This window comes from Nannobrachium achirus, assembly GCF_963921795.1.
Source record: "Nannobrachium achirus genome assembly, chromosome: 23".
NCBI classification, from domain to species: domain Eukaryota; kingdom Metazoa; phylum Chordata; class Actinopteri; order Myctophiformes; family Myctophidae; genus Nannobrachium; species Nannobrachium achirus.
The window spans coordinates 47,134,060-47,154,391 of NC_137830.1; the positions used below are offsets into that span (position 1 = coordinate 47,134,060).

The 20,332-nt window shown below is 41.6% G+C and overlaps 1 protein-coding gene across 5 annotated transcripts in view; it reads left to right on the plus strand.

The window, feature by feature from the left end:
- The window catches only part of eps8a (EGFR pathway substrate 8a, signaling adaptor), a 114,679-nt gene that overhangs the window by 37,077 nt on the left and 57,270 nt on the right, over window positions 1–20,332 (plus strand). The gene's annotated exons all lie outside the window — the stretch shown is intronic.

Consider the following 20,332-nt stretch of genomic DNA (forward strand, 5'->3'; position numbering starts at 1 on the left):
TTCAAAGATTTGCACACATTTTCACGACTTTTTTGAGCTTGAATATCTGCCATTTTTCAATAGCTAAAGTATAAAATAATTAAGGCCCCTCCACCTTGGGCCCTAGTAACTCGGTCCCACTCCCCCCCCCCCCCCCCTTGTGACGCCCCTAGGTGGAAAAGCCACTGTGTACTTTGTGGGGATGGCTGGCCCCGCCCACCATCCTCCCGACCCAGTGCAAACACCAGATTAAAGGCCTGTGTGCCGTTCATTACACAGCCAAACCCTCAGTGTTCCTTTAACTCTGACAGTAATACAAATGTAACCACTTTTTGCCCTGTGTGATCCCATAGTCTCTGTAGTGCTTTATTCTCGGATCTTGACCTGTCTTTAAAGGTGATACACCATGCATTTAAAAAGTATTTATGTCATATTGTTTATGTCCCAAAAACGTTTTTCAAAAGGTTTGAGGCTAAATTACCACTCCTGAATAGAGAGCCTCTCTCATTTTTGAATGGCTCTCAGAGCATTTCAGCTGCAGTACCACCTTTGGCCTGAACTGCGCCACCCCCCCCAAAATGTTTTTGAAAAAAAAAAAATGTTTTTGAAGACGTCACAATCGGCAGATGACGTCACAATCGGCATCAAATCTGGATAGCCTGTTTTGAGAACCCGTGGGATACTTTTAACCTTCGCCTTCTCAAAACCAGAGAAAGACACAACGGTCAGAAATGGGACTTTGTGAGGATAGAAGGTGCTAGTGGGACCCCAAAAAAAGGTTTTAAAATAGGAAAAGTGAAATTTCATGGTGTATCACCTTTAAACTATGTAGCCTATACCTCCCGTTATTGAGAGCAGGGATCTTCATATATGGGCATAAAAGGAATTATGTTAGGGATCTCCATATATGGGCATAAAAGGGATTGTATCCCAGATGATGCCCTAGTTAGGAGAACCACACTAACAGAATCCATATATGGCCAAGACAGATGGCGTGACCTCGCCCTTTAGGACGAGGTCGCTTTTCGCCCTTAGGCATCTTACTGGTGATTATTATTTACTACTGCTGCTATGACACCGCAATCTCCGCATTGGGGATTCAATTATACTTGTTAAACCACTTCAGGGCTTGTTGATATTCTAACGCCACGGCATTGAGACTTATTTTGAATCAGGAGGGAGGGAGATCTAAAACGTGTAGGATAAATCCTAATCCTGTTAACATTATTTAATCTGCTGCATGAGCACTGGCACTGCATGACTACACGTAGTACAGGAGCATCCTGATGATCCGGCAGTGACAGCTGCTATTGTTGATAGAACCCTTGTCTGTCTGATAAAGCGGACACTTTTGAACATCACCTTCACAACAGACGCAGCATCACCTTCACAGCATACACAACATCATGTGTGTGTGTGTGTGTGTGTGTGTGTGTGTGTGTGTGTGTGTGTGTGTGTGTGTGTGTGTGTGTGTGTGTGTGTGTGTGTGTGTGTGTGTGTGTGTGTGTGTGTGTGTGTGTGTGTGTGGTCTGTTTGTAAAATATATTTAACGTTAATTCTATAATTGTAGCAAATGCGGTAAATTGATATACATTATAGCCTATTAAAATCTAGATGCTTTATTGGCATGACCCAAAATAAATGTGCTCTCAAAGTGTAGATATGCTTCGTAAATTGTGCAATATAGTGGTAGAGGAAATGTTTATCAAATATATTCAGTGGCGGCCATGTGAGAAATGAGGGGTTGAGGTTGTGGTTTGGCAGCGAATGACTGTGTGTGCAAAGTTTGGCATGGATGGGGCAACAGTGGCGGAGATATGAGTAGGGAAAGAGTGACGTGACGTGTGACTGACAGACAGCCAGTGGAGGTTTTGATAGTAACTGCGACCTGACGGTCACAATTAAATCAACTGTATATTTAGACAACTAACATGTTATGATATTTAGTCAACTAAAACTAGACTAAACCTAAATCATTTCAGATGAATAAAATATGGCTAAAACCAAAAGGAATTTTATTCAGAAGACTAAATCTAAATTTGCCAGCATATGTAATTACCAACTGCCTAATGCTACAGTACACTATGTGTAAGCCTGTGTATTTAGATGGCATTGCAGTGGTTCAGTGCTACAGGCATGGCTGCACCCATGGGCACACATCAGCTGTCATTCATCTCCATAGCAACGGCAGGCTGACCGCTACATCTCATCAGTGCTGGCAACATAGCGTGTTTATAGGCAGTGGTGGAAAAGTACTCAAATGTTTTACTTAAGTAAAAGTATCAATACTATCTGCAATATAGAATTACTCTGTTACAAGTAGAAGTCTGAAATTCAAAATGTACTTGGGTAAAATTATGAAAGTGTTGGCATCAACATGTACATGTACTTAAAGTACCAAAAGTAAAACAATGTTTGAAAATAGCAGATCTACAAGCTCACAACGCTTTGTGAGCTTGTAGATCGGCTATAAAATAGGACTAAAGTGATACATGTATGTTTTATAATTTTATAATTTATATCAGCAAAGTAACTAAGTAACTAAAGGTTTCAAATGTAGTGGAGTGGAGTAAAAGTACAATATTTGGATCCGAGATGTAGTGGAGTAGAAGTAAAAGTATTGAAAATTGGAAATATTATACTCAAGTACAATACTTAAGTAAATGTACTTACTTTACACCACTGCGTCGGGTGGAAACCTTGTATGTCCAGAGCTGTTAACTTTTCAGTGAATGGAAGGAGAAGCAAAATAATAACTTGTTTACCAATGGATCTAATTGTACTTTTAATTGGCTCAATATTTATATAACCCTCAGACAGACTTCCACTTTAGAAACAAAAACTAAAATCTATAAAAAATTCTGAGCTTGTAGATATGCTATTTTCACTACCCTTGCATGGCACTAGCATACAAAAATAAATTAATTTATGGAGATAAAAAATAAACAAATATTTGTTTGATTATAAGTTAAATGTTTTGGAATCGGAAACTTTAATCAAATCTACCTTTTTTTTAAAGGGATCAGAATTGATTTGACACTTGCTGACAAAAATATCAGTCAAACATTGGCAATCATTGGCTCTTTTTCTTTGACATTAGACTGGGCATCAGATCCAAACTCGGGTTGGTTGAGCCCTTGTGCCGATGGAATGGATAATAATAATAATATGATAAAATGCTACACAGAAGTTCAAGGACTCTGCATGGTGTGTATCTATGCAGAGCAAAACGGTGTGAGCCAGGAGAATTTGCATGTGATTTATAGGGCAGCGGTCAAGCGGTGGTGGGTAAAGATGAGGCTTGGCTGATAAGACACTGTGGTGATACCTGTGCTTCCTGATGATAGAGCAGCTGATAAGCCTTCATCTGCTAGCCTGGGTGCCAGCCTGCTGCTGCTACCTTCCTTCCGTGGATTCGTTTTGTCATTTCGCTTCTCAGTCTGGCAAGCCTCCATTTGACTCGTATTCCTGAACGTCACCGGTAGGCGACGTGCGTTGCTGATTGGATGTTGTTCCAACGAATCAGAGTAGGGTTAGGGTATAGCCATGTCTTGGCCGTCTGGCCAGTGATGTATATCGGACCAGTTCCCCATATATGGATATGAAGTCCTGTTAGATATGAGCTTAATATTGATGACATCAGGGATCTCCATATACAGTATGGGCATAGAGTGGTTCCCATGACATCACAACATACAATCCCTTTTATGCCCATACATGGAGATCCCTGTCTGAACCAGCCACACCACTATGATGTCAGCTGTTTATGTCACCTGAGCTTGTAGAGTATCTGCAATGGTCTAAAATGTCTCGGCTGCTTTTGTAGGCAGAATTTGGATATTCCAAACAGGCCCTCAAGTAATTTGCTAAATGATTGATTGATTAATGATTTTACTGACAATATAATGTAACCTATATCCACTAGACCACTAGTATTCAGGTGGTTAAAGCCGTAGTATTTCCCTGTGTTTACATAACAATACTATATCGTCACTGTCGGGCAGAAACCTCGTAACTCCAAGTTTCAAATGTGTACGTTTTTTTCGTAAAGTAAAGCTTCATCACACAAGACTGTCATAGGTTTTTTGAAAAACCTATGTTGCTATGTCAGCATTCAGCAATCTGGCCAGCCATCGTCAAAGAAAAGGTCCTTTTCACTTCAACTGGAGCTCAGTTAGTCTGTTCTTGAGAGACTACTGTGCCAGTGGTTCTCAAACCTTTTCATGTGAAGGACCCCCAAAATGATATTTATTTGGCCACGGACCCCCATCTAAAAATATCTAGTTCCAGGGACCCCCCCCCCAGAAGCAAAATTTACATTCGCTTTAAAAATACATGTATTCAAAGATTTGCACACATTTTCACAACATTTTTGCCACGCTGCGAGCTTGTAGATCTGCTATTTTTCAGTAGTTAAAGCATTCAATAATTCTAGGCCTAAAAGTAGTGAAAATGCTTGTAGATCTGCTATTTTCACTACTTTTATGCGTCACTTTTTTTTTTTTTTTTATAATTCAAATGTTTTTTATTTTTTCTTCTTAATACAAAAAGTGGTAATGGGTGGTACAGTGCAGCAAAACAACAGGTACAAACATATACAGTCAGTCCAAGATAATACAAAAATAAAAATACAAAGGAAATAATACAAAGGAAATAAAAGTAGGAACCTCTTCACATCTTCAAATAAGTGTCATATGTTAGAAAACTATCCCATATCTCTTTCATCTTTCCCATACCATTCACTCTTCCCAGCATGTACTCATACGATGTGATTTTGATCATCTCCTCGTTCCACTCTTTAAAAACAGGGGTTCTTGGGGTTTTCCAGTTCCGCAGCAGGATTCTGGCTGCTGTGACCAGTCCAACCTTTACTATTACAAAAGCTTTTTTATTTAACCCAGTGACCACTGTCCTGTCTCCTAAAAGACAGAGCAGTGGTAGTGGGGGTATGGTGAATCGCAACCATTTTGATAGGTAATCAAGAATTGTACACCAGAAAGGATACACCATGCGACATTCCCAAATCATATGGATATACGTGCCAACTTCTTCCTTGCTATGCGTCACTTTTGTAAGATGAATCATGTTCATATCCAGTATCCACTCTCTGTCAGGCTTCTTTGATACAAACAGTCCATTTACAGTCCCGTGGACACCAAGCGCAGTGAGGTCACTCATTATCTCATTTTATGATAAACTCGAGGAAAATCTGTGTCAGCTACAATTTATCTGTGAAACCATGCATGATGTAACCTTGTACTGTAGGTCACACTAGTTTACTATCTTGGTTACCATAGGAATGGACATCTGACTCAGCCGTAACGTGCAAGGACAAAACGTTTGCTTCGCTCTCTGTTTAGGCCTGTCACACAATACATAATAATAATAATCGCGTAATCACTATTTTGTGAGATAATTAGTGTGGTTGCTAATAGGCAACACACTATTGTTCTACTGTAGGTCCAATATTTGTTTTGCCAGCAAAGTAAACCTGCTTTTTGGAGCCGTGTGCAGAGCACATGAGCTCCCTCTGAGTGGCAATGTGTGTCCTGTCTCACCAGAGTCTGTGTCCAGTCGAGAATGAACAGGATCTGCCCATGCGCAATTCTTTGGATGGGATTTATGTCACTTTGAAGTGAGCCGATTTTTTGGATGGGATTTATGTCACTTTGAAGTGAGCCGATTTTTTGGATGGGATTTATGTCACTTTGAAGTGAGCCGATTTTTTGGATGGGATTTATGTCACTTTGAAGTGAGCCGATTTTTTGGATGGGATTTATGTCACTTTGAAGTGAGCCGAATCTCTGGGATCCGTTCTTTTCAAAGAGCCGTTCAAAAGTTATTTATTTTGTAAATACTTTGTAGATTTTGATTATAATTACAAATCACTTCAATCAAAAACATAGACCTGGAACTGCTCAAATTCACGGCTCCACTTCGAACCGAGGTTTGATTTTTGTTAAAGCCAAGAGAAAAGTGAAGCTTTTGGTCATGCTTCACTTGAAATCCCAATATATGATATAAATGGTAAGACATAATTCATTACCCGGTGGATTCCTTTCTGTAGATTAAATGTAATACCTACAATTCCAAGTGCTTGTCAGGGTGGGGGTCCCCAGTTCAAATATGTTTATTTTGGGGGTCACGGCCTTAAAAGTTTTGACAACTCATTCTTATGACTTCCTATCTAACCAAGCTTTATAAACTATATATATTTTAAAGAGAAAACAATAAAATAAAATAAAATAAAATAAGCGAATATTCGACTTCGGTGAACAAAGTCGAATAGTGACTTTGATATTCGAATACTTGAATATTTGAATAGTTGGTGAATGCCCTAGCATTAACAGGGGTTTAATAACCAGACAATACATTTTCAGGTGGGTTGTCAATTTCAGCTAATGAGAAGAGACTACCCATTTATATGCTTCAATTTGATGGTGTACCAGTTCCAGTTTTAACTTTCACTTGCATATAGTGTATCCTGTGTGATTTCTCTCTCCTGGTTGGATCAAATTGGTATACTAACATGAAAATGCATTTTCTGTTTACTAAAGAGCAGGAGAGATGGGGAGACTCCATGTTACTGAACAAACTATAGCAATGAGTACTATCGGAACATAGAGTTATTTAACACTTATTTTAACTAAATAATATCACTTGCTTGATCTTTAGTTATATTGGAATGCAATACAAGATTTCTTATTTTATTTTTCCCAGGAAGGACAAAGTAATCCAGATTGCATGCTCTCTGAAAAGAACCATTCCCTAAATGCTACTATTGTTTGATGTGATCATAATGGATGGTGTGATCTTGATTACCGGGGCCTCTCTCCATCGCTCTATGCAGCAATGTAAACTCATTCAATTTTAAACAGCGGCTTGCAACTTGATCCAGAATGTGGCTGTTTTAAGATGCAGCTGAGGCAGACCTTATAGACTTAATGAATACACTTATCCTCACACTAAGGACCTGTGTGTCTTATAATGGACCCATTCTGTGTTGCACAGCTTGCTTTAGGGCTAGGAAATGGACTTGGGCTTGAACCAAGCAATAGATATAATGACAACAGATGTAACAATCTCTCCTTTGATTGTGCCTAACTCGCTCTAATTCAAGCACCGACGTAGGCAGAATTAATATAGCTTTGTCACTTGCCACTTGCGTTTGCCAAACACCTAAATTTAAATGGCATAAATCTTGTTTTTAGTTTTCATTTGTCTCCTCACGGTTTGTTGAGCTATTTTGTTTACACATTATCTTTGCATGAATACATTGTCTTGTTTGATTCATGTTGATGTGTATTTTCACAAAAGTTCCTATCACACGTAACTTTGCCTGGCCTACTGTCTTCAGTGAATGAATTCTGCATTCAATTTCTGGCCCTATAATGGACATAAGCAGTCGTTAATCCAATCCCCTGTCTTCTGACATGCATGTATATCAATGTATGCAAATAACCACACTGATAATTCACAGTTAGTGCCCCTGCTGTGCAGCCTACGACCTCAGAATAACCAGTGGTGGGATTAAGTAACTAAGTATACTCATGTACTATACTTGGGTACAAGTTTGAGGTACTTTTACTTGACTGGAATATGTCAATTTTCTACTACTTAAAGGACCACTTCACCCAGTGTATAGTCATTTAATCAGACCTCAGTAATGCTCATTAGGCCAATAAGATGGCACCAGTTCTGTCTGTTCAGTCCGTGTCTCAGAGGAGGGCTGTGGACAGTTCAGAAACCTGCCTACAAGAGACAGGTTTGGACATTTCAAACAAGAATCATTTATTTATTTCTAAATATTTTGTAATTGACGCAAGAGCAAAGTCTTATGTTTCGGTGATTATCTTTTATCATAATAGACTACATTGATTAGTCTGTTAAATTGATAGTTGATAAGTGTGATTAACTGTTAACATGTTGCACTCCTAGTTAGGTTTGCCACCAGTACACAAGAGTGTTGAGGTGGACTTTCTCTGGACTTGATATAGACCAGGCCACAGAAAGGCCAGCCAAAGTGTGTGTGTGTGTGTGTGTGTGTGTGTGTGTGTGTGTGTGTGTGTGTGTGTGTGTGTGTGTGTGTGTGTGTGTGTGTGTGTGTGTGTGTGTGTGTGTGTGTGTGTGTGTGTGTGTGTGTGTGTGTGTGTGTGTGTGTGTGTGTGTGTGTGAGAGAGCGAGACTGAACCATAGTCAAGGCCTTAAGGTGGTTGCACACTGCTGCGTTTTTCGGGCCGAATATCGGAGTGAATTTCGGAGCACGCAAATAAAAAATCAACCTCACGTTATGTCAGTCACGTTTGCACAGTGCCGCCCGTTTCGCGCACCACTCGGTCCCTTGCTCTCTCTATCTCTCTCTCTCTCCTTGCCCTGAAAAACGCATTTCGCAACGAAAAACGCAGCAGTGTGCAACCACCTTTACTTTACCGTCTTTGAACTATAATATCGTCGATGTTGGGTGGAAACCTTGTATCCTTTATTTAAAAACGATTTAAAAGAGTGAAAATGGCCAATCTACAAGCTCACAAAACACCTCGCACCCAAGGCGTTGTGTGCTTGTAGATCTGCTATTTTCACTAATTATATGTGACACTTTTGTATGATGAAATAGGGCTTTCATTTACGAGAAAAGAAAAAAAAGAAATTTGGAGATACAAGGTTTCTGCCCGACAGTGACGATATGTACTGTGTGGGTGTCTGTTGGCTGTTCACTAGGGGACGTCATACATGGTCAACTGGCGGCCCGGGGGTCACATGCAGCTCCCACCTTCACTTAATGCGGCCCGCAGGTTACTATTGGAATACTGATATATTATTGATTTCAGCTGTTACAATTCCAAACATGGAAAAAAATGACCAGCTTTTATTACTTCAGTCTATATTGGTAGCTAAATGACTAGTATTAAAATGTTATTGTATTTTTTATGTCCAGTGTATTTGTATTTAAGTTCATAAAGTTAACATAAGAACATATAAATGTATTTGACATTTTAAAACGGAAGAAAAAAAAAGTTACTTTTCGGGATTCCAATAGCAGATCAATAGCAGATCTACAAGCTCAAAACGTGTCGCAGGGCGACGCGTTTTGAGCTTGTAGATCGGCTATTTCTGCTATGTATATGCATTGTGGCACTCTGGAGTGAGTGTGAAAATGTAGTGGCCCTCTCCATCATCAAAGTTGCCCACCCCTGGTGTACGTTAACATAACTATGTATAGTTGTGGTCATCGTGCTCAGTGTGGAATGGAGTATTTATATTTTCCCATTTTCAGACGACAGTGAAAAAATGCACTGTGGTCTCACCTGAATGAATGTAAGAAGCGAGCAGCGCTTTGCTTTGTGCCAAAACTCTGCTGGCAGACTTCCTGTGGGCTTTGATCGCCCCTCAATAAGCCTTTCATCCCTATGGAGATGAACCCACACACTCTGGAACTCTCTCTCTCTCTCTCTCAACAACACACACATGGACATGGACACCCACACACACTCACACACGTGGTATTTCTACCATACTTGTGGGGACATTTGGTTCTCACGAATACCGTAACACACAGTGGTGGGAAAAGTACTGATTTCTTAAGTAAAAGTATCAATATTGCAATGTGGAAATACTCTGTTACAAGTAAACATCCGGAATTCAAAACGTACTAAAAAGTACAAAAGTATTGGTATCAAAATGTACAGTACTTAAAGTACCAAAACTACAAAGTACTCAGTATGCACTATGCAGAATGTCCTGTTTCAGTTACAAAATGTATACAAATATTTAGAAAATAGCAGAGCTACAAGTCGCATTGTAGATCGGCTTTTTTCAAATGGCCAAAACATATGAGGCTGAAGTGGATAATGTATGTTTATTAATAAAAAGCTAAATCTACAAAGTAACTAGTAACTAAAGTTGTCAAATAAATGTACTGGAGTAAATGCACAATATTTGGATCCGAGATGTAGTGGAGTAGAAGTATAAATACTCCCGTAAAGTAAAAAAAAACCTTACTTAAGTACAGTACTTGAGTAAATGTACTTAGCTACTTTAACCCACTGGTAACACACACATGCACACACACACACACGCACGCACGCACGCACGCACGCACGCACGCACGCACGCACGCACGCACGCGCACACACACACACACACACACACACACACACACACACACACACACACACACACACACACACACAGAGTGAGGTCCACTAAGCCAGAGAGAAGGCAGCTAATGGTGTGTGACCACTTCTCATGAGCCCCCCCCCCCCCCCCTCTCTCTCTAGAACAAGAGATGCACTTCCAACACAAGCCAACTATAAAAGTTTGACTCTGTTGCACCTCTGACTGCGCTGTACTGCCATACTGTTTTCAAACTGATTGATTGATTGAAGACTTTATTAGAAGTTTGCATAGGAAAAGGTACAGTTTCATGACGGTACAGTTCACTGGTACAAGGTCTACTAAAAGGAGATCCATGAAAAGACTAAGCTTATTTCCACTGGAAACCATTAAAGTATCTCATATAACATTGAATGACAGACAAATAGAACACAGTACTATGCAGTAGATATGTAAAGAAAAACAAAAAAAACACACCCGTGTGAACTGAGCGGTGGTTTACCCCCCCCTTCCCCCCTCTGTGTGTGTGTGTGTGTGTGTGTGTGTGTGTGTGTGTGTGTGTGTGTGTGTGTGTGTGTGTGTGTGTGTGTGTGTGTGTGTGTGTGTGTGTGTGTGTGTGTGTGTGTGTGTGTGTGTGTGTGTGTGTGTGCCTGGTCTGGCCTGGCCTGAACAACAGCGCCCCTCCCTTAACATGTGTGGTCATAAAAGGTACTGCAGGCCTGCAGGCTACATACAGACACACACACACACGCACACGCATACACACACGGCCACGTATAGGAGACGGTGTAACCACCGCTCAAAAAGAGAACAGTAAGTCTAAACAAACAGTATATACAAAGAAGGGGCTGTCTGATAAAGTATCCAATCAATAAAAAAAGAAGTGAAAATAAAGAGCCGAGTTGATGCAGCGCCTTTTAACCCATTTAGTGAACCAGTATATAGCAGATATACAAGCTCACAGCCGCGCTGCGAGCTTGTAGATCTGCTATTTTTGAAAAAGTCCTGAAAATGTGTGCAAATCTTTGAATATATGTATTTTCAAAGCGAACGTTTGTTTGCTTCTGGGGGGTCCCTGGAACTAGATATGTTGAGATGGGGGTCAATGGCCAAGTACATCTCAGTTTGGGGGTCCTTCAAATGAAAACGTTTGAGAACCACTGACATAGTAGTCTCTCAAGAACAGACTAACTGAGCTCCAGTTAAGTGAAAAGGACCTTTTCATTGACGATGGCTGGCCAGATTGCTGACATAGAAACATGGATTTTTCAAAAAAAATCGTAAAAGGATTCAAAAGACACTTATAGAATCGGATCAAAATTCTAATTTTCACGGTTTTTCAAAAATAGCAGATCTACAAGCTCGCAGCGCGGCACTCGGTGCCGCGCTGTGAGCTTGTAGATCTGCTATTTTTCAATAGTTAAAGCATAAAATAATGATACACAATAATGTGTACCCGTTCCACTGTGGTCATGTGACGTGCCTCAGTAAGCTGATCAAATGGGCCGTTGCTGAGGAAGTCCACTGTGGAGAATCCCGTCTTGATTTGATGTGGAACAAAAAGTAACGACTGTCCAAAATCCTATGTTCATATCCGTGGTCTGGTTGTGCTGGCGGGTGTCAGGGTAAGATTAATTATTCACCAACAGACCTGACTTGACTGTCCGAGTCATTAATTATTATATACCGTATGGATGCTATGCGGTGGACTCCTTGGCGAGCAAACAAACGTGTGATGGATTATGGATATAAGAACCTCTGTCCTCCTCTTTCTTTGGAAATGGAGGACTGGAGGAGTTTGAGTTGGTGTTAATTTTCTTGTTTGTGAAGTTGGTGAATCTATCCACCGTGAAGCATCACAGGAACGGGGTGCACTGATCCTAGCGCAGGGCGATATGACTTCCAAATCATGATCACCGTTATTTCAGACTTTATCCTTGGTTACGTACTATTAATGAACGACCGCTTTACCCCCTCCCACCAAAAATCGTGAAAATAGCAGACCTACAAGCTCGAATCTAGTTCGGCTACTTTCTCTATTTTTGTACAACAAAGTGTATAATGCACTGTTAAGTAGTTAATTGGATTAATCAATAAAAGGCTTCAAATTTGTCCTTGACAAATTCATTGATATACAGGTATAAGAAGAAGAAAAGGATCTGCTTCTGGATTATTCCATGAATGTACCTGAGGTTAATTGTCCAGGCCTTTGCAATCCACCCACTAAGTCCAGCAGACTGACTCTGGGTTGGAGGCTAAATGACCTGGGCTGGCTGGCCCAGAGCCCCACTGCCACTGACACCAGAGAAGCCGATTGATTGTACCTGCTGGGTGGTAAACGGTGCCCTTTGTGCTCAACAGTATAGTGTCACAAACAGCTCTGCTGACCAACAAGCCATTAGAGGCCTTTTCAATGCTTAGTTTAGTTTTCTTTTTATTACGTAGTACACACATGTAGCAGAGGGACCCAGAGCCTCTGCCTGAAGCCCGGGTTCAAATCCCGGGCGTTACATTGGTGAGGGGAGGTCAAAAGGGGGGGGGGTGCCTAATGACCAAAAGCCTGAACTCTCCAACGGCTAAGGGGGATTCCAATTTGCCCAGCATCGCAGTTATTGCCGCTCTGTGGATTCATCTATACTTTTCGCAGGGGAGACCTCAGTTTGAATCCCGGGTGCTAACACGCAGAGACAGGACAAAGGGTCACTGATCCTATGTTTTGCTATTTGTCAAACAAAATATGTAGGGCTCAAGCGGTTAACCTCTCGACCATAAAACACCATAATGAAAGTGCATGTGTGATGACGAACAGACAAACACTCTTATTCTTAGTCAAACGGACCTGAGTTGCAACTGTATTTGGATCCCCCCCACCTACACCAAATCTCTTTGCCAAAAATAGCCGATTTACAAGCTGCCAAAAATAGCCGATTTACAAGCTCACAATGCTTGGCAAACGCAACGTGTTGAGAGCTTGTAGATCTTCAGTTTTTGGTGAACGGTTCCCCCACAGAATAGGGATGCTACTCTTCAAGGGGCTATAAAACACTGGCTCCCAACGAGGGATTTGTTCACGCACAGGGAAAGGATGCTATTGGCCATGTTCCATATGATTACACCAGCTTCGCTTTGTTGTCATAGCTACAAGTTCCTAAAGACTTTTGGGGCAGGAGGGGAGAGGATCCAAGCAGTAGCACCAAAATGGCTACAAGATCCCACATGATGTTGAACCTTCTCCTGTTTTAATTAAACTTGGAAGGGGAACAGAAAATGCCGGTCCTCCTGGGAAAAGTAATCATGTCAGTTGGCTGTACGTACACACAGCAGGACAGCCACTGTACATACATACTGTACTCACTGCTCCTATCGGCTCATAAATCCCCATGGAGACTCTTTTGTACAGTTTTGGACAGTTAATTCCAACATCTTCACTTAGGATGTGGCACTTTCCCCCCAGCAAGGTTTTAAAACATCTGCTAATGAGCTGAAGAGATGGCAATACCTTTTTGTTCTTTTAATTATCATATAAATAGTGTTATTTTGACAAAATAGCAGAGGTGTGATGCTTGCGACCGCGTATTTCCCGGTGAACCTAAGCGCAACGGTGGGGGCTTGGGAGTGTGGGGAACACGCACCACTGATTATTGCCATGTTTTAAGGCCGTATAGGCTTTTCAGAAGTTAATTTAATGTTTTGCATTTAATGATTTCCTTTATCGTCATCTTCCGCTAATGCACGCAACTGTTTTCGCCAGGTTTTAAGGTTGTTTCTCATAAGCCCGCGACCCTCCTTGCCCATCGGCCCCCACCTTTGCGCACAGGTTCACCGGGAAATATGCGGTCGCGTGATGCTTAGGATCAGCTGAATTTCATTTCTCATGTTCTAGGAACCTTGATAAGGTTAAATAAATAGTCAACAGTTCACATTTTATTCTGTGTAAGCGGTGCGTTCGTATCCATGGTGGTGTTTTGTGTCGCAACAGTCTGGCAATGTTTGGTTACCTGCTGTAACCTTCATGCTGACCCTGGCTGAGTCCACATCAGAACTATCCAAATGTATTCTTTAAAGGCATCTCCGCTTTCTTGTGACTCAATAAAAACTACATTGGATCCATTGGAACACTAGGTTCTTTTATTTTTTATTTTTTACATTTCCTGAAAAGTAACAGTTTTGGACACTCAAGGTTTACACCTGACAGTCTTTTAACTTGTTGGGTCACCGCCGGTGTCCAGGCACATCTTAGCTTGATTGGCGGATCCACATGTCGTAATGGAGAGTAAAAGTGTAAGCAAGTTGAATTAGCCTCTTGCTGATGTCTCCAAGTCATCACTTCTTTGAGCTCACTGATATTTTCACTCACCAGTCATGTGACCCCCCCCCCAACCACATGAGAGGAGGATTACATGCATGACAGGCTCTACCTGTGATTCTGAGGAAAGCTTACCGTATTCTCAGAAATAAACTCCAGTAACACACATTTTTGGAGTGCTGAATGTATTGACCCATTCAGAACGGGTACACATTATTGTGTATCATTATTTTGTGCTTTAACTATTGAGAAAAAGCAGATATACAAGCTCACAGCCGCGCTGCGAGCTTGTAGATCTGCTATTTTAGAAAAATCGTGAAAATTAGAATTTTGACCCGATTCTTCCGAGTCTTTTGAATCCTTCTAAGATTTTTTTGAAAAACCTGTTTCTATGTAAGCAATCTGGTTAGCCATCGTCAAAGAAAAGGTCCTTTTCACTTAAATGGAGCTCAGTCAGTCTGTTCTTGAGAGACTACTGTGTCAGTGGTTCTCAAACTTTTTTCATGTGAAGGACCCCCAAAATGATATGTATTTGGCCAGGGACCCCCATCTCAAAATATTTAGTTCCAGGGACCACCCAGAAGCAATATTTGAGTTACAAACGTTCGCTTTAAAAATACATAATATTCAAAGATTTGCACACATTTTCATGACTTTTTCAAAAATAGCAAATCTACAAGCTCACAGCGCGGCACGAGCTTGTAGGCCTAAATGGGTAAAGGTGCTCTAAGTGGGCCATGTGATTCATTGTTTTTTGTTATCTTGAGTATTGAATTAGCTACATGTGCTTTCTGTTGACATTCTGTGCACTGTTCAGTGGCGTAATGGGTTGCACACGAGGTCATCAACATGTCCATTCGCGGCCAAATGTGTCCATGGCAAAGACTTGGTCTTGTCCGTGGCAAATTCTGTTTCACACAACATTATGATATTCTTATTTTGATCATAAGACCCAATTAGTGAATTTCAAGTCTCCATGTGTTCCTCAGAATATGTATGACACTTATTTACTATGACGCTATGTAGGGCTGTCACGATTATGATATTTTACATGACGATTGACATTTCTGTTTGGCTTTTAGGCTTTGAAGTTGCACATGGCAATCATGACACATAACTTAAGTATACTAAGAAATGACTGACATATTTTACAACTTAATACTTTTGATAGTGGAAATAGCCGGTCTACAAGCTCACAACGCGTCGCATCGCGACGCGTTGTCAGCTTGGAGATCTGCTCTTTCCACTACTTTTTTAAAGTGTTTGCAACTATATTAACATTTATCAACATGGAAACGAGTGTGACAATTATGTAAAATAATTGCGATTACCTCAAATAATTGCGATTAGACGATTATGTAATAATTGTGACAGCCCTAACGCTATGCATATTAGGAGTCCAACTAGTACTAGTGGTTCTCAAATGTTTATTTTTTGAGCGGTGGTCACAACGCTCCTATACGTGGCCGTGTGTGTGGGTCTGTCTGTCTCCGTGTCTGTCTGTCTGTCTGTCTGTCTGTCTGTCTGTAGCCTGCAGTAACCTTTTCTGACCACACATGTTAAGGGAGGGGCGCTGTTGCACACACACACACACACACACACACACACACACACACACACACACACACACACACCACCGCTCAGTTCACACGAGTGTGATTTCTATTTATATTGCGACCGTCAGGTCGCAGTTACTATCAAAACCTCCACCGGGTTGTCTGTTAGTCTGTCAGTCAGTCAGTCTGTCCGTCACGTCACACTTTTCCCCTACTCATATCTCCGCCACCGTTGCCCCGATCCATGCCAAACTTTGCACACACACTCCTTGGCTGCCAAACCACAACCCCTCATTTCTCACATGGCCCTCTTCTAGCGACACCGATTAGGCCGATTCTTGCAAAACACATGCTCCTACAGATTTAGCCTTAAAATCACACAAAGCGGTACACAGTATCTCTACAGTCATGTCATCAACATGCATCTGTCCCATCTAGCGCCACCATCAGGCCGGACAGCAATATTGAGATGCAAGGTGTAATATCCGAGAGAGGTTCTGTGCATTGTGTGTGTTTTGGAGCCTGGGGAGGCTGAGAGCATTATTCTGGTGTGGCTGTGCATAGGCGGGTGGTTTCACCGTCTGACGTATGGTGCAGGGTCCCTGGGGCAGGGGGGTCCTTCGGCAGCAACCTGTCCTCTGTGGCTACGGATAGCTGGGGAGAGAGACTTGTCCTGGTATCATATTATTGTGTACAGTGCGTCTTAAGGCACATCTGATGTAGGGTTGTCACAATTATTACATAATCGTCTAATCGCAATTATTTTACATAATCGCGATTATTTTTCATAATCGTCATAATGGTGAATGTTGAAAATGTTTCATATATATTTGTTTTAAAGTAAAAAATCACACCCGTGTGAAGTGGAGCTGTGTGTGTGTGTGTGTGTGTGTGTGTGTGTGTGTGTGTGTGTGTGTGTGTGTGTGTGGATCATGTGTACCGATTTTTGTGACATTTGAAGAAAATATGTAGGAGAAGGAGCAAAAAGTGTGTTTTGGAGAAAATTCAAGATGGCGGAAAATCTATCATGGCGCAAATGGGCGTGGCCTATATGGGGAGATGCGTCATGACCCAAGGAATCCAGGGAAAAAATATTTTTAATTTTCCGACCTACGGTTCAAGAGTTACAGGCCAAAACGTAAAGTGGGGTGTTATGGCGCCACCATGCGGCCAAATGACACAATTATTTTTTATTTAATCCTTGAAATCATTATGAACCTCCTCTCCAAGTCTTGAAACTCTAGCCCCTATGGTTTGCGAGAGACAAATAATTGAATGTGAGTTTTTGCATTTCCCATTATAAGTCAATGGGGAAAATTAATTCACTAATAAATTAATATCAATTAAACTATAGAACCTTTCTCTTAGAAAAGTAATAGCCCACGATTCCCGAGTAAGCCGGTCGATTTGACATATGGCGCGAGTGTGTGGTGGCAAAACTGTGGGACTAGTGGCGTGCCGAAGTTTAGGAAGTTCAGGCTACATACACACACACAGACAGACAGACAGACACACACACACACACACACAGACCCACACAGCCACGTATAGGGAGCCTGTGCTTCACACAGCTCCAAAAATAGTGGAAATAGCAGATCTACAAGCTCACAACGCGTCGCATCGCGACGCGTTGTGAGCTTGTAGATCGGCTATTTCCACCATCAATGTTATTTTTTAAGTAGAAAGTTGTCAAATATGTCCATAATTTCTTTGTATATTTAGGTTCTTTGTCATATCTGCCATGTGCAACTTCAAAGCCTAAAAGCCAAACAGAAATGTAATTATCCACGACAAAAACACAATTAAATCGCTAATCGCAATTATTTGAGTGACAATTAATCGTCATGTAAAATGTCATATCGTGACAGCCCTAATCTGATGTGACCATTAATAAAATACATTTGTTTGTAAAAGCGGGTACACTTATGACACATACAGAGCGTGGGAACCTGTGGTCCAGGGGCCTATATTGGCAGGCCGGATATTGCAAGTGGGGCCCCAAATAATTGGAAAACAAAAATATGTGTTTGATTTGACATTAATATTTAAAAACAAATGATGTAAAAATAAACTCAAAGTATACTACGTTGGGGGCGCCCGCTGGCCTGGTGGTCAAGGCGCATACCACATACTAGGCTATGATGCCTGCTGGCGTCGCCGGTTCGATTCCCAATCCGGACGACCTTTGCCACATGTCTCTCCCCATTTCCTGTCAGTCTACTATCCTATCAAATAAAGGCATAAAAAAGCCCAAAAACAAATCTGAAAAAAAAGAAGAAAAAAAAAGTATGCTACTTAAGTTCCTTTGATCCAAGCCGGAACATAATCGATTGATCGATCATTAAAATAAACATGCCCTGATTCTGAAATTGCACACGGTCCACCCATCTGACCCATCAGAAAAGGTTTGGAACTTAGTTGAAGATTGGCGTCATGTCTGACGAGACCACTGGGGGGCGGTATTTTACGGAAAGCACCTTCATTCATGGACAGTAGTAATCAGCTAGTTGTAACTCCATCCGCGGCAGCGTTATCAGCTATTTCCGCCCTGTTGCATCATGTTAGATGTATGTGCTGTAGGAAGGGAATCGATAGCCGTTGAATGAGCGGGTGATGGATCACGCCATTCAGCTGTAAACAATGTAGAAGACCACTTCCCATTTGTTTGTTGTGTGCTTGCTACATTGATTGAATGGGTTTGGTTTGTTTATCTTATCCGCTCCCGTGGCCGCATGTTATCGCAAATCATTGTGTAAGAGATTTAGTGTGGCATTAACACCTATTGAATGGTTTCTATTTCGGGGTCTTTTCTGCCTTCTATTTGATAGTACATTGGTGATTAGCCTCGGCACCCAGGCTTCTATTTTCATTCGCGTTCGGCTAAAAAAGAAAATCCTGGGTTAAAGGAGTCGTTCAGACCAAAACACATATAGGGTTAAATCTGCCTTTTATCATACCCCTTCATACCTGCTTTAGTCGATTTTTTTCATAGCTGCCCCTGTTGCTAGATTTCGGCTGCCCCTGTTGCTAGATTTTGAGGGCCCTCTCATAACTAACAGAGTAGATAGACTTTATTCTAGTGCAGTTATTTCTTTAGCTTCAAAGTTAGTATTCTTTTATTGGATTGTGTTTACACAACGTCCTGAGACCAACCAAACCGCTGTTTTGACCTCACAGGCACCCTTACTTGTCAAACAGACGAGAAGATCCCCTGCCTTTCTAGACTCTACTCTCCCTGCTCTGGTGCAAAACAGAAGCCGTTTGACAAGTAAGGGTGCCTGTGAGGTCAAAACAGCGGTTTGGTTGATCTCAGGACATTGTGTAAACACAATCCAATAAAAAAATACTAACTTTGAAGCTAAAGAAATAACCGCACTAGAATAAAGTCTATCTACTTAGATTTAACCCTATATGTGTTTTGGTCTGAACGACTCCTTTAACCTGTTGAAATATCCGGCATAGGAAGTGGGATTCAACCTTCCATTTCCCCAACCAATCAGAGTGCAGGGGGCGTCGCTCCAAATGTTGTGACGTCAGGGCTCTAAGCGGTGTGCTCAGGGGAAGCGGGGGTGGGCCATGGGGCGGGTGCGCGTCAATCAAAACAGCATCCCGGTTCCAACAATGGACCAAGGGCGGAGCGCTTGTTTTCGGTGATAACGACGGAGGCGCGCCGTCTCAGGCGACCATGAGACGCCGCCGAGCGAGCGGTAGCGAGCGAGTCGCCTTGTCGAGAGTTGCGACGGTCGCATGAGCCGACTCAGCGCCGTTACCGACTTATGTGCCGTTATGGACAGAATAGTAAATCTTCAGCCCCTCGAATTTCGGCACCTCCGCGCGGTCCAGGGGAACACAACAGAGCGCTCCCTACCTCCGGTTCAGCCAATGACAAGCTTCCACTGCTGATACCGGGATGCAGTTTTGATACATGGCTAAAAAAAATGGCTAAAACGAAAGAAAGCAGTAAATGAAAACATTTTAAGACCATCCCCCGATACTTGTACGACAAGTACGTAAAAACAAACAAACATAAAAAGCTGAAATACTGAGATGCAAGGTTTAGTGCAGTGGTTCTCAACCTGTGGGTCGGACCCCCAGGGGGTCCCCAAATTATTTTGGGGGGTCCCCAGATGATTAACTTAATGTGCAACATTGTTTTCTCACTCAGCAGTAAACAAACCAATACGTTTATAGAGGGTATCTGCACATTTCTAAAGTGACAATTTATGGACTTTTTAATACCTCTAAAATGACAAATTGTCAAATATTAGAAGCAGAAATTGTGAAAATAGACGATCTACATGCTCACAACGCCTCGCAACGCGAGGCGTTGTGAGCATGTAGATCTGCTATTTTCACAATAGAACCGTGTTTTTACAAA